Below are 16,122 nucleotides of genomic sequence, written 5' to 3' on the forward strand. Positions count from 1 at the left end.
ATGAGTTTGCAACTACTTTACTTTTGGAGAAAATTCAAAACATTCATTATTCAATAGAGCCCAATAGCAAAAACCAGCGTTTTGAATGAAGAATCACATTTCTTGGTAGAATCATGCAGGATTGAAATTTTTGATGGTTTTTTACTCCTCTCAACAGCCAAACAAGTTTATAAAAGGAAGAGTTTGCAACTACTTTACTTTTGGAGAAAATTCAAAACATTCATTATTCAATAGGGCCCAAACTATCAAAAACCAGCCGTTTCAATGAACACACATGTCTTGGTAGAATCATGCAGGACTGAAATTTTTGATGTTTTTCTACTCATCTCATGAGCCCAAACAAGTCTCTAAAAGCATGAGTTTGCAACTACTTTACTTTTGGAGAAAATTCAAAACATTCATTATTCAATAGAGCCCAATAGCAAAAACCAGCGTTTTGAATGAAGAATCACATTTCTTGGTAGAATCATGCAGGATTGAAATTTTTGATGGTTTTTTACTCCTCTCAACAGCCCAAACAAGTTTCTAAAAGGATGAGTTTGCAACTACTTTACTTTTGGAGAAAATTCAAAACATTCATTATTCAATAGGGCCCAAACTATCAAAAACCAGCGGTTTCAATGAACACACATTTCTTGGTAGAATCATGCAGGACTGAAATTTTTGATGTTTTTCTACTCCTCTCATGAGCCCAAACAAGTCTCTAAAAGCATGAGTTTGCAACTACTTTACTTTTGGAGAAAATTCAAAACATTCATTATTCAATAGAGCCCAATAGCAAAAACCAGCGTTTTGAATGAAGAATCACATTTCTTGGTAGAATCATGCAGGATTGAAATTTTTGATGGTTTTTTACTCCTCTCAACAGCCCAAACAAGTTTCTAAAAGGATGAGTTTGCAACTACTTTACTTTTGGAGAAAATTCAAAACATTCATTATTCAATAGGGCCCAAACTATCAAAAACCAGCGGTTTGAATGAACACATTTCTTGGTAGAATCATGCAGGACTGAAATTTTTGATGTTTTTCTACTCCTCTCATGAGCCCAAACAAGTCTCTGAAAGCATGAGTTTGCAACTACTTTACTTTTGGAGAAAATTCAAAACATTCATTATTCAATAGAGCCCAATAGCAAAAACCAGCGTTTTGAATGAAGAATCACATTTCTTGGTAGAATCATGCAGGATTGAAATTTTTGATGGTTTTTTACTCCTCTCAACAGCCCAAACAAGTTTCTAAAAGGATGAGTTTGCAACTACTTTACTTTTGGAGAAAATTCAAAACATTAATTATTCAATAGGGCCCAAACTATCAAAAACCAGCGGTTTCAATGAACACACATTTCTTGGTAGAATCATGCAGGACTGAAATTTTTGATGTTTTTCTACTCCTCTCATGAGCCCAAACAAGTCTCTAAAAGCATGAGTTTGCAACTACTTTACTTTTGGAGAAAATTCAAAACATTCACTATTCAATAGAGCCCAATAGCAAAAATCAGGTTTTGAATGAAGAATCACATTTCTTGGTAAAATCATGCAGGATTGAAATTTTTGATGGTTTTTTACTCCTCTCAACAGCTCAAACAAGTTTCTAAAAGGATGAGTTTGCAACTACTTTACTTTTGGAGAAAATTCAAAACATTCATTATTCAATAGGGCCCAAACTATCAAAAACCAGCGGTTTCAATGAACACACATTTCTAGGTAGAATCATGCAGGACTGAAATTTTTGATGTTTTTCTACTCCTCTCATGAGCCCAAACAAGTCTCTAAAAGCATGAGTTTGCAACTACTTTACTTTTGGAGAAAATTCAAAACATTCATTATTCAATAGAGCCCAATAGCAAAAACCAGCGTTTTGAATGAAGAATCACATTTCTTGGTAGAATCATGCAGGATTGAAATTTTTGATGGTTTTTTACTCCTCTCAACAGCCCAAACAAGTTTCTAAAAGGATGAGTTTGCAACTACTTTACTTTTGGAGAAAATTCAAAACATTCATTATTCAATAGGGCCCAAACTATCAAAAACCAGCGGTTTCAATGAACACACATTTCTTGGTAGAATCATGCAGGACTGAAATTTTTGATGTTTTTCTACTCCTCTCATGAGCCCAAACAAGTCTCTAAAAGCATGAGTTTGCAACTACTTTACTTTTGGAGAAAATTCAAAACATTCATTATTCAATAGAGCCCAATAGCAAAAACCAGCGTTTTGAATGAAGAATCACATTTCTTGGTAGAATCATGCAGGATTGAAATTTTTGATGGTTTTTTACTCCTCTCAACAGCCCAAACAAGTTTCTAAAAGGATGAGTTTGCAACTACTTTACTTTTGGAGAAAATTCAAAACATTTATTATTCAATAGGGCCCAAACTATCAAAAACCAGCGCTTTCAATGAACACACATTTCTTGGTAGAATCATGCAGGACTGAAATTTTTGATGTTTTTCTACTCCTCTCATGAGCCCAAACAAGTCTCTAAAAGCATGAGTTTGCAACTACTTTACTTTTGGAGAAAATTCAAAACATTCATTATTCAATAGAGCCCAATAGCAAAAACCAGCGTTTTGAATGAAGAATCACATTTCTTGGTAGAATCATGCAGGATTGAAATTTTTGATGGTTTTTTACTCCTCTCAACAGCCCAAACAAGTTTCTAAAAGGATGAGTTTGCAACTACTTTACTTTTGGAGAAAATTCAAAACATTAATTATTCAATAGGGCCCAAACTATCAAAAACCAGCGGTTTCAATGAACACACATTTCTTGGTAGAATCATGCAGGACTGAAATTTTTGATGTTTTTCTACTCCTCTCATGAGCCCAAACAAGTCTCTAAAAGCATGAGTTTGCAACTACTTTACTTTTGGAGAAAATTCAAAACATTCACTATTCAATAGAGCCCAATAGCAAAAATCAGGTTTTGAATGAAGAATCACATTTCTTGGTAAAATCATGCAGGATTGAAATTTTTGATGGTTTTTTACTCCTCTCAACAGCTCAAACAAGTTTCTAAAAGGATGAGTTTGCAACTACTTTACTTTTGGAGAAAATTCAAAACATTCATTATTCAATAGGGCCCAAACTATCAAAAACCAGCGGTTTCAATGAACACACATTTCTTGGTAGAATCATGCAGGACTGAAATTTTTGATGTTTTTCAACTCATCTCATGAGCCCAAACAAGTCTCTAAAAGCATGAGTTTGCAACTACTTTACTTTTGGAGAAAATTTAAAACATTCATTATTCAATAGAGCCCTATAGCAAAAACCAGCGTTTTGAATGAAGAATCACATTTCTTGGTAGAATCATGCAGGATTGAAATTTTTGATGGTTTTTTACTCCTCTCAACAGCCCAAACAAGTTTCTAAAAGGATGAGTTTGCAACTACTTTACTTTTGGAGAAAATTCAAAACATTCATTATTCAATAGGGCCCAAACTATCAAAAACCAGCGGTTTCAATGAACACACATTTCTTGGTAGAATCATGCAGGACTGAAATTTTTGATGTTTTTCTACTCCTCTCATGAGCCCAAACAAGTCTCTAAAAGCATGGGTTTGCAACTACTTTACTTTTGGAGAAAATTCAAAACATTCATTATTCAATAGAGCCCAATAGCAAAAACCAGCGTTTTGAATGAAGAATCACATTTCTTGGTAGAATCATGCAGGATTTAAATTTTTGATGGTTTTTTACTCCTCTCAACAGCCCAAACAAGTTTCTAAAAGGATGAGTTTGCAACTACTTTACTTTTGGAGAAAATTCAAAACATTCATTATTCAATAGGGCCCAAACTATCAAAAACCAGCGGTTTGAATGAACACATTTCTTGGTAGAATCATGCAGGACTGAAATTTTTGATGTTTTTCTACTCCTCTCATGAGCCCAAACAAGTCTCTGAAAGCATGAGTTTGCAACTACTTTACTTTTGGAGAAAATTCAAAACATTCACTATTCAATAGAGCCCAATAGCAAAAATCAGGTTTTGAATGAAGAATCACATTTCTTGGTAAAATCATGCAGGATTGAAAGTTTTGATGGTTTTTTACTCCTCTCAACAGCCCAAACAAGTTTCTAAAAGGATGTTTGCAACTACTTTACTTTTGGAGAAAATTCAAAACATTCATTATTCAATAGGGCCCAAACTATCAAAAACCAGCGGTTTGAATGAACACACATTTCTTGGTAGAATCATGCAGGACTGAAATTTTTGATGTTTTTCTACTCCTCTCATGAGCCCAAACAAGTCTCTAAAAGCATGAGTTTGCAACTACTTTACTTTTGGAGAAAATTCAAAACATTCATTATTCAATAGAGCCCAATAGCAAAAACCAGCGTTTTGAATGAAGAATCACATTTCTTGGTAGAATCATGCAGGATTGAAATTTTTGATGGTTTTTTACTCCTCTCAACAGCCCAAACAAGTTTCTAAAAGGATGAGTTTGCAACTACTTTACTTTTGGAGAAAATTCAAAACATTCATTATTCAATAGGGCCCAAACTATCAAAAACCAGCGGTTTCAATGAACACACATTTCTTGGTAGAATCATGCAGGACTGAAATTTTTGATGTTTTTCTACTCCTCTCATGAGCCCAAACAAGTCTCTAAAAGCATGAGTTTGCAACTACTTTACTTTTGGAGAAAATTCAAAACATTCATTATTCAATAGAGCCCAATAGCAAAAACCAGCGTTTTGAATGAAGAATCACATTTCTTGGTAGAATCATGCAGGATTGAAATTTTTGATGGTTTTTTACTCCTCTCAGCAGCCCAAACAAGTTTCTAAAAGGATGAGTTTGCAACTACTTTACTTTTGGAGAAAATTCAAAACATTCATTATTCAATAGGGCCCAAACTATCAAAAACCAGCCGTTTCAATGAACACACATTTCTTGGTAGAATCATGCAGGACTGAAATTTTTGATGTTTTTCTACTCCTCTCATGAGCCCAAACAAGTCTCTAAAAGCATGAGTTTGCAACTACTTTACTTTTGGAGAAAATTCAAAACATTCATTATTTAATAGAGCCCAATAGCAAAAACCAGCGTTTTGAATGAAGAATCACATTTCTTGGTAGAATCATGCAGGATTGAAATTTTTGATGGTTTTTTACTCCACTCAACAGCCCAAACAAGTTTCTAAAAGGATGAGTTTGCAACTACTTTACTTTTGGAGAAAATTCAAAACATTCATTATTCAATAGGGCCCAAACTATCAAAAACCAGCGGTTTGAATGAACACATTTCTTGGTAGAATCATGCAGGACTGAAATTTTTGATGTTTTTCTACTCCTCTCATGAGCCCAAACAAGTCTCTAAAAGCATGAGTTTGCAACTACTTTACTTTTGGAGAAAATTCAAAACATTCACTATTCAATAGAGCCCAATAGCAAAAATCAGGTTTTGAATGAAGAATCACATTTCTTGGTAAAATCATGCAGGATTGAAATTTTTGATGGTTTTTTACTCCTCTCAACAGCTCAAACAAGTTTCTAAAAGGATGAGTTTGCAACTACTTTACTTTTGGAGAAAATTCAAAACATTCATTATTCAATAGGGCCCAAACTATCAAAAACCAGCGGTTTCAATGAACACACATTTCTTGGTAGAATCATGCAGGACTGAAATTTTTGATGTTTTTCTACTCCTCTCATGAGCCCAAACAAGTCTCTAAAAGCATGAGTTTGCAACTACTTTACTTTTGGAGAAAATTCAAAACATTCATTATTCAATAGAGCCCAATAGCAAAAACCAGCGTTTTGAATGAAGAATCACATTTCTTGGTAGAATCATGCAGGATTGAAATTTTTGATGGTTTTTTACTCCTCTCAACAGCCCAAACAAGTTTCTAAAAGGATGAGTTTGCAACTACTTTACTTTTGGAGAAAATTCAAAACATTCATTATTCAATAGGGCCCAAACTATCAAAAACCAGCGGTTTCAATGAACACACATTTCTTGGTAGAATCATGCAGGACTGAAATTTTTGATGTGTTTCTACTCCTCTCATGAGCCCAAACAAGTCTCTAAGAGCATGAGTTTGCAACTACTTTACTTTTGGAGAAAATTCAAAACATTCATTATTCAATAGAGCCCAATAGCAAAAACGAGCGTTTTGAATGAAGAATCACATTTCTTGGTAGAATCATGCAGGATTGAAATTTTTGATGGTTTTTTACTCCTCTCAACAGCCCAAACAAGCTTCTAAAAGGATGAGTTTGCAACTACTTTACTTTTGGAGAAAATTCAAAACATTCATTATTCAATAGGGCCCAAACTATCAAAAACCAGCGGTTTCAATGAACACACATTTCTTGGTAGAATCATGCAGGACTGAAATTTTTGATGTTTTTCTACTCCTCTCATGAGCCCAAACAAGTCTCTAAAAGCATGAGTTTGCAACTACTTTACTTTTGGAGAAAATTCAAAACATTCATTATTCAATAGGGCCCAAACTATCAAAAACCAGCGGTTTGAATAAACACACATTTCTTGGTAGAATCATGCAGGACTGAAATTTTTGATGTTTTTCTACTCCTCTCATGAGCCCAAACAAGTCTCTAAAAGCATGAGTTTGCAACTACTTTACTTTTGGAGAAAATTCAAAACATTCATTATTCAATAGAGCCCAATAGCAAAAACCAGCGTTTTGAATGAAGAATCACATTTCTTGGTAGAATCATGCAGGATTGAAATTTTTGATGGTTTTTTACTCCTCTCAACAGTCCAAACAAGTTTCTAAAAGGATGAGTTTGCAACTACTTTACTTTTGGAGAAAATTCAAAACATTCATTATTCAATAGGGCCCAAACTATCAAAAACCAGCGGTTTCAATGAACACACATTTCTTGGTAGAATCATGCAGGACTGAAATTTTTGATGTTTTTCTACTCCTCTCATGAGCCCAAACAAGTCTCTAAAAGCATGAGTTTGCAACTACTTTACTTTTGGAGAAAATTCAAAACATTCATTATTCAATAGAGCCCAATAGCAAAAACCAGCGTTTTGAATGAAGAATCACATTTCTTGGTAGAATCATGCAGGATTGAAATTTTTGATGGTTTTTTACTCCTCTCAACAGCCCAAACAAGTTTATAAAAGGATGAGTTTGCAACTACTTTACTTTTGGAGAAAATTCAAAACATTCATTATTCAATAGGGCCCAAACTATCAAAAACCAGCGGTTTGAATGAACACACATTTCTTGGTAGAATCATGCAGGATTGAAATTTTTGATGGTTTTTTGCTCCTCTCAACAGCCCAAACAAGTTTCTAACAGGATGAGTTTGCAACTACTTTACTTTTGGAGAAAATTCAAAACATTCATTATTCAATAGGGCCCAAACTATCAAAAACCAGCGGTTTCAATGAACACACATTTCTTGGTAGAATCATGCAGGACTGAAATTTTTGATGTTTTTCTACTCCTCTCATGAGCCCAAACAAGTCTCTAAAAGCATGAGTTTGCAACTACTTTACTTTTGGAGAAAATTCAAAACATTCATTATTCAATAGAGCCCAATAGCAAAAACCAGCGTTTTGAATGAAGAATCACATTTCTTGGTAGAATCATGCAGGATTGAAATTTTTGATGGTTTTTTACTCCTCTCAACAGCCCAAACAAGTTTCTAAAAGGATGAGTTTGCAACTACTTTACTTTTGGAGAAAATTCAAAACATTCATTATTCAATAGAGCCCAAACTATCAAAAACCAGCGGTTTCAATGAACACACATTTCTTGGTAGAATCATGCAGGACTGAAATTTTTGATGTTTTTCTACTCCTCTCATGAGCCCAAACAAGTCTCTAAAAGCATGAGTTTGCAACTACTTTACTTTTGGAGAAAATTCAAAACATTCACTATTCAATAGAGCCCAATAGCAAAAATCAGGTTTTGAATGAAGAATCACATTTCTTGGTAAAATCATGCAGGATTGAAATTTTTGATGGTTTTTTACTCCTCTCAACAGCTCAAACAAGTTTCTAAAAGGATGAGTTTGCAACTACTTTACTTTTGGAGAAAATTCAAAACATTCATTATTCAATAGGGCCCAAACTATCAAAAACCAGCGGTTTGAATGAACACACATTTCTTGGTAGAATCATGCAGGACTGAAATTTTTGATGTTTTTCTACTCCTCTCATGAGCCCAAACAAGTCTCTAAAAGCATGAGTTTGCAACTACTTTACTTTTGGAGAAAATTCAAAACATTCATTATTCAATAGAGCCCAATAGCAAAAACCAGCGTTTTGAATGAAGAATCACATTTCTTGGTAGAATCATGCAGGATTGAAATTTTTGATGGTTTTTTACTCCTCTCAACAGCCCAAACAAGTTTCTAAAAGGATGAGTTTGCAACTACTTTACTTTTGGAGAAAATTCAAAACATTCATTATTCAATAGGGCCCAAACTATCAAAAACCAGCCGTTTCAATGAACACACATGTCTTGGTAGAATCATGCAGGACTGAAATTTTTGATGTTTTTCTACTCCTCTCATGAGCCCAAACAAGTCTCTAAAAGCATGAGTTTGCAACTACTTTACTTTTGGAGAAAATTCAAAACATTCATTATTCAATAGAGCCCAATAGCAAAAACCAGCGTTTTGAATGAAGAATCACATTTCTTGGTAGAATCATGCAGGATTGAAATTTTTGATGGTTTTTTACTCCTCTCAACAGCCCAAACAAGTTTCTAAAAGGATGAGTTTGCAACTACTTTACTTTTGGAGAAAATTCAAAACATTCATTATTCAATAGGGCCCAAACTATCAAAAACCAGCGGTTTCAATGAACACACATTTCTTGGTAGAATCATGCAGGACTGAAATTTTTGATGTTTTTCTACTCCTCTCATGAGCCCAAACAAGTCTCTGAAAGCATGAGTTTGCAACTACTTTACTTTTGGAGAAAATTCAAAACATTCACTATTCAATAGAGCCCAATAGCAAAAATCAGGTTTTGAATGAAGAATCACATTTCTTGGTAAAATCATGCAGGATTGAAATTTTTGATGGTTTTTTACTCCTCTCAACAGCCCAAACAAGTTTCTAAAAGGATGAGTTTGCAACTACTTTACTTTTGGAGAAAATTCAAAACATTCATTATTCAATAGGGCCCAAACTATCAAAAACCAGCGGTTTCAATGAACACACATTTCTAGGTAGAATCATGCAGGACTGAAATTTTTGATGTTTTTCTACTCCTCTCATGAGCCCAAACAAGTCTTTAAAAGCATGAGTTTGCAACTACTTTACTTTTGGAGAAAATTCAAAACATTCATTATTCAATAGAGCCCAATAGCAAAAACCAGCGTTTTGAATGAAGAATCACATTTCTTGGTAGAATCATGCAGGATTGAAATTTTTGATGGTTTTTTACTCCTCTCAACAGCCCAAACAAGTTTCTAAAAGGATGAGTTTGCAACTACTTTACTTTTGGAGAAAATTCAAAACATTCATTATTCAATAGGGCCCAAACTATCAAAAACCAGCGGTTTCAATGAACACACATTTCTTGGTAGAATCATGCAGGACTGAAATTTTTGATGTTTTTCTACTCCTCTCATGAGCCCAAACAAGTCTCTAAAAGAATGAGTTTGCAACTACTTTACTTTTGGAGAAAATTCAAAACATTCATTATTCAATAGAGCCCAATAGCAAAAACCAGCGTTTTAAATGAAGAATCACATTTCTTGGTAGAATCATGCAGGATTGAAATTTTTGATGGTTTTTTACTCCTCTCAACAGCCCAAACAAGTTTCTAAAAGGATGAGTTTGCAACTACTTTACTTTTGGAGAAAATTCAAAACATTTATTATTCAATAGGGCCCAAACTATCAAAAACCAGCGCTTTCAATGAACACACATTTCTTGGTAGAATCATGCAGGACTGAAATTTTTGATGTTTTTCTACTCCTCTCATGAGCCCAAACAAGTCTCTAAAAGCATGAGTTTGCAACTACTTTACTTTTGGAGAAAATTCAAAACATTCATTATTCAATAGAGCCAAATAGCAAAAACCAGCGTTTTGAATGAAGAATCACATTTCTTGGTAGAATCATGCAGGATTGAAATTTTTGATGGTTTTTTACTCCTCTCAACCGCCCAAACAAGTTTCTAAAAGGATGAGTTTGCAACTACTTTACTTTTGGAGAAAATTCAAAACATTAATTATTCAATAGGGCCCAAACTATCAAAAACCAGCGGTTTCAATGAACACACATTTCTTGGTAGAATCATGCAGGACTGAAATTTTTGATGTTTTTCTACTCCTCTCATGAGCCCAAACAAGTCTCTAAAAGCATGAGTTTGCAACTACTTTACATTTGGAGAAAATTCAAAACATTCACTATTCAATAGAGCCCAATAGCAAAAATCAGGTTTTGAATGAAGAATCACATTTCTTGGTAAAATCATGCAGGATTGAAATTTTTGATGGTTTTTTACTCCTCTCAACAGCTCAAACAAGTTTCTAAAAGGATGAGTTTGCAACTACTTTACTTTTGGAGAAAATTCAAAACATTCATTATTCAATAGGGCCCAAACTATCAAAAACCAGCGGTTTCAATGAACACACATTTCTTGGTAGAATCATGCAGGACTGAAATTTTTGATGTTTTTCTACTCCTCTCATGAGCCCAAACAAGTCTCTAAAAGCATGAGTTTGCAACTACTTTACTTTTGGAGAAAATTCAAAACATTCATTATTCAATAGAGCCCAATAGCAAAAACCAGCGTTTTGAATGAAGAATCACATTTCTTGGTAGAATCATGCAGGATTGAAATTTTTGATGGTTTTTTACTCCTCTCAACAGCCCAAACAAGTTTCTAAAAGGAAGAGTTTGCAACTACTTTACTTTTGGAGAAAATTCAAAACATTCATTATTCAATAGGGCCCAAACTATCAAAAACCAGCCGTTTCAATGAACACACATGTCTTGGTAGAATCATGCAGGACTGAAATTTTTGATGTTTTTCTACTCATCTCATGAGCCCAAACAAGTCTCTAAAAGCAGGAGTTTGCAACTACTTTACTTTTGGAGAAAATTCAAAACATTCATTATTCAATAGAGCCCTATAGCAAAAACCAGCGTTTTGAATGAAGAATCACATTTCTTGGTAGAATCATGCAGGATTGAAATTTTTGATGGTTTTTTACTCCTCTCAACAGCCCAAACAAGTTTCTAAAAGGAAGAGTTTGCAACTACTTTACTTTTGGAGAAAATTCAAAACATTCATTATTCAATAGGGCCCAAACTATCAAAAACCAGCCGTTTCAATGAACACACATGTCTTGGTAGAATCATGCAGGACTGAAATTTTTGATGTTTTTCTACTCATCTCATGAGCCCAAACAAGTCTCTAAAAGCAGGAGTTTGCAACTACTTTACTTTTGGAGAAAATTCAAAACATTCATTATTCAATAGAGCCCTATAGCAAAAACCAGCGTTTTGAATGAAGAATCACATTTCTTGGTAGAATCATGCAGGATTTAAATTTTTGATGGTTTTTTACTCCTCTCAACAGCCCAAACAAGTTTCTAAAAGGATGAGTTTGCAACTACTTTACTTTTGGAGAAAATTCAAAACATTCATTATTCAATAGGGCCCAAACTATCAAAAACCAGCGGTTTGAATGAACACATTTCTTGGTAGAATCATGCAGGACTGAAATTTTTGATGTTTTTCTACTCCTCTCATGAGCCCAAACAAGTCTCTGAAAGCATGAGTTTGCAACTACTTTACTTTTGGAGAAAATTCAAAACATTCACTATTCAATAGAGCCCAATAGCAAAAATCAGGTTTTGAATGAAGAATCACATTTCTTGGTAAAATCATGCAGGATTGAAATTTTTGATGGTTTTTTACTCCTCTCAACAGCCCAAACAAGTTTCTAAAAGGATGTTTGCAACTACTTTACTTTTGGAGAAAATTCAAAACATTCATTATTCAATAGGGCCCAAACTATCAAAAACCAGCGGTTTCAATGAACACACATTTCTTGGTAGAATCATGCAGGACTGAAATTTTTGATGTTTTTCTACTCCTCTCATGAGCCCAAACAAGTCTCTAAAAGCATGAGTTTGCAACTACTTTACTTTTGGAGAAAATTCAAAACATTCATTATTCAATAGAGCCCAATAGCAAAAACCAGCGTTTTGAATGAAGAATCACATTTCTTGGTAGAATCATGCAGGATTGAAATTTTTGATGGTTTTTTACTCCTCTCAACAGCCCAAACAAGTTTCTAAAAGGATGAGTTTGCAACTACTTTACTTTTGGAGAAAATTCAAAACATTCATTATTCAATAGGGCCCAAACTATCAAAAACCAGCGGTTTCAATGAACACACATTTCTTGGTAGAATCATGCAGGACTGAAATTTTTGATGTTTTTCTACTCCTCTCATGAGCCCAAACAAGTCTCTAAAAGCATGAGTTTGCAACTACTTTACTTTTGGAGAAAATTCAAAACATTCATTATTCAATAGAGCCCAATAGCAAAAACCAGCGTTTTGAATGAAGAATCACATTTCTTGGTAGAATCATGCAGGATTGAAATTTTTGATGGTTTTTTACTCCTCTCAACAGCCCAAACAAGTTTCTAAAAGGATGAGTTTGCAACTACTTTACTTTTGGAGAAAATTCAAAACATTCATTATTCAATAGGGCCCAAACTATCAAAAACCAGCCGTTTCAATGAACACACATGTCTTGGTAGAATCATGCAGGACTGAAATTTTTGATGTTTTTCTACTCATCTCATGAGCCCAAACAAGTCTCTAAAAGCATGAGTTTGCAACTACTTTACTTTTGGAGAAAATTCAAAACATTCATTATTCAATAGAGCCCAATAGCAAAAACCAGCGTTTTGAATGAAGAATCACATTTCTTGGTAGAATCATGCAGGATTGAAATTTTTGATGGTTTTTTACTCCTCTCAACAGCCCAAACAAGTTTCTAAAAGGATGAGTTTGCAACTACTTTACTTTTGGAGAAAATTCAAAACATTCATTATTCAATAGGGCCCAAACTATCAAAAACCAGCGGTTTCAATGAACACACATTTCTTGGTAGAATCATGCAGGACTGAAATTTTTGATGTGTTTCTACTCCTCTCATGAGCCCAAACAAGTCTCTAAAAGCATGAGTTTGCAACTACTTTACTTTTGGAGAAAATTCAAAACATTCATTATTCAATAGAGCCCAATAGCAAAAACGAGCGTTTTGAATGAAGAATCACATTTCTTGGTAGAATCATGCAGGATTGAAATTTTTGATGGTTTTTTACTCCTCTCAACAGCCCAAACAAGCTTCTAAAAGGATGAGTTTGCAACTACTTTACTTTTGGAGAAAATTCAAAACATTCATTATTCAATAGGGCCCAAACTATCAAAAACCAGCGGTTTCAATGAACACACATTTCTTGGTAGAATCATGCAGGACTGAAATTTTTGATGTTTTTCTACTCCTCTCATGAGCCCAAACAAGTCTCTAAAAGCATGAGTTTGCAACTACTTTACTTTTGGAGAAAATTCAAAACATTCATTATTCAATAGGGCCCAAACTATCAAAAACCAGCGGTTTGAATAAACACACATTTCTTGGTAGAATCATGCAGGACTGAAATTTTTGATGTTTTTCTACTCCTCTCATGAGCCCAAACAAGTCTCTAAAAGCATGAGTTTGCAACTTCTTTACTTTTGGAGAAAATTCAAAACATTCATTATTCAATAGAGCCCAATAGCAAAAACCAGCGTTTTGAATGAAGAATCACATTTCTTGGTAGAATCATGCAGGATTGAAATTTTTGATGGTTTTTTACTCCTCTCAACAGCACAAACAAGTTTCTAAAAGGATGAGTTTGCAACTACTTTACTTTTGGAGAAAATTCAAAACATTCATTATTCAATAGAGCCCAATAGCAAAAACCAGCGTTTTGAATGAAGAATCACATTTCTTGGTAGAATCATGCAGGATTGAAATTTTTGATGGTTTTTTACTCCTCTCAACAGCCCAAACAAGTTTATAAAAGGATGAGTTTGCAACTACTTTACTTTTGGAGAAAATTCAAAACATTCATTATTCAATAGGGCCCAAACTATCAAAAACCAGCGGTTTGAATGAACACACATTTCTTGGTAGAATCATGCAGGATTGAAATTTTTGATGGTTTTTTGCTCCTCTCAACAGCCCAAACAAGTTTCTAACAGGATGAGTTTGCAACTACTTTACTTTTGGAGAAAATTCAAAACATTCATTATTCAATAGAGCCCAATAGCAAAAACCAGCGTTTTGAATGAAGAATCACATTTCTTGGTAGAATCATGCAGGATTGAAATTTTTGATGGTTTTTTACTCCTCGCAACAGCCCAAACAAGTTTCTAAAAGGAAGAGTTTGCAACTACTTTACTTTTGGAGAAAATTCAAAACATTCATTATTCAATAGGGCCCAAACTATCAAAAACCAGCCGTTTCAATGAACACACATGTCTTGGTAGAATCATGCAGGACTGAAATTTTTGATGTTTTTCTACTCATCTCATGAGCCCAAACAAGTCTCTAAAAGCATGAGTTTGCAACTACTTTACTTTTGGAGAAAATTCAAAACATTCATTATTCAATAGAGCCCAAAAGCAAAAACCAGCGTTTTGAATGAAGAATCACATTTCTTGGTAGAATCATGCAGGATTGAAATTTTTGATGGTTTTTTACTCCTCTCAACAGCCCAAACAAGTTTCTAAAAGGACGAGTTTGCAACTACTTTACTTTTGGAGAAAATTCAAAACATTCATTATTCAATAGGGCCCAAACTATCAAAAACCAGCGGTTTCAATGAACACACATTTCTTGGTAGAATCATGCAGGACTGAAATTTTTGATGTTTTTCTACTCCTCTCATGAGCCCAAACAAGTCTCTAAAAGCATGGGTTTGCAACTACTTTACTTTTGGAGAAAATTCAAAACATTCATTATTCAATAGAGCCCAATAGCAAAAACCAGCGTTTTGAATGAAGAATCACATTTCTTGGTAGAATCATGCAGGATTTAAATTTTTGATGGTTTTTTACTCCTCTCAACAGCCCAAACAAGTTTCTAAAAGGATGAGTTTGCAACTACTTTACTTTGGAGAAAATTCAAAACATTCATTATTCAATAGGGCCCAAACTATCAAAAACCAGCGGTTTGAATGAACACATTTCTTGGTAGAATCATGCAGGACTGAAATTTTTGATGTTTTTCTACTCCTCTCATGAGCCCAAACAAGTCTCTGAAAGCATGAGTTTGCAACTACTTTACTTTTGGAGAAAATTCAAAACATTCACTATTCAATAGAGCCCAATAGCAAAAATCAGGTTTTGAATGAAGAATCACATTTCTTGGTAAAATCATGCAGGATTGAAATTTTTGATGGTTTTTTACTCCTCTCAACAGCCCAAACAAGTTTCTAAAAGGATGTTTGCAACTACTTTACTTTTGGAGAAAATTCAAAACATTCATTATTCAATAGGGCCCAAACTATCAAAAACCAGCGGTTTCAATGAACACACATTTCTTGGTAGAATCATGCAGGACTGAAATTTTTGATGTTTTTCTACTCCTCTCATGAGCCCAAACAAGTCTCTAAAAGCATGAGTTTGCAACTACTTTACTTTTGGAGAAAATTCAAAACATTCATTATTCAATAGAGCCCAATAGCAAAAACCAGCGTTTTGAATGAAGAATCACATTTCTTGGTAGAATCATGCAGGATTGAAATTTTTGATGGTTTTTTACTCCTCTCAACAGCCCAAACAAGTTTCTAAAAGGATGAGTTTGCAACTACTTTACTTTTGGAGAAAATTCAAAACATTCATTATTCAATAGGGCCCAAACTATCAAAAACCAGCGGTTTCAATGAACACACATTTCTTGGTAGAATCATGCAGGACTGAAATTTTTGATGTTTTTCTACTCCTCTCATGAGCCCAAACAAGTCTCTAAAAGCATGAGTTTGCAACTACTTTACTTTTGGAGAAAATTCAAAACATTCATTATTCAATAGAGCCCAATAGCAAAAACCAGCGTTTTGAATGAAGAATCACATTTCTTGGTAGAATCATGCAGGATTGAAATT

Source organism: Dendrobates tinctorius, unplaced genomic scaffold, assembly GCF_039654945.1.
Source record: "Dendrobates tinctorius isolate UK_male_01 unplaced genomic scaffold, ASM3965494v1 ptg000170l, whole genome shotgun sequence".
Classification (NCBI taxonomy): domain Eukaryota; kingdom Metazoa; phylum Chordata; class Amphibia; order Anura; family Dendrobatidae; genus Dendrobates; species Dendrobates tinctorius.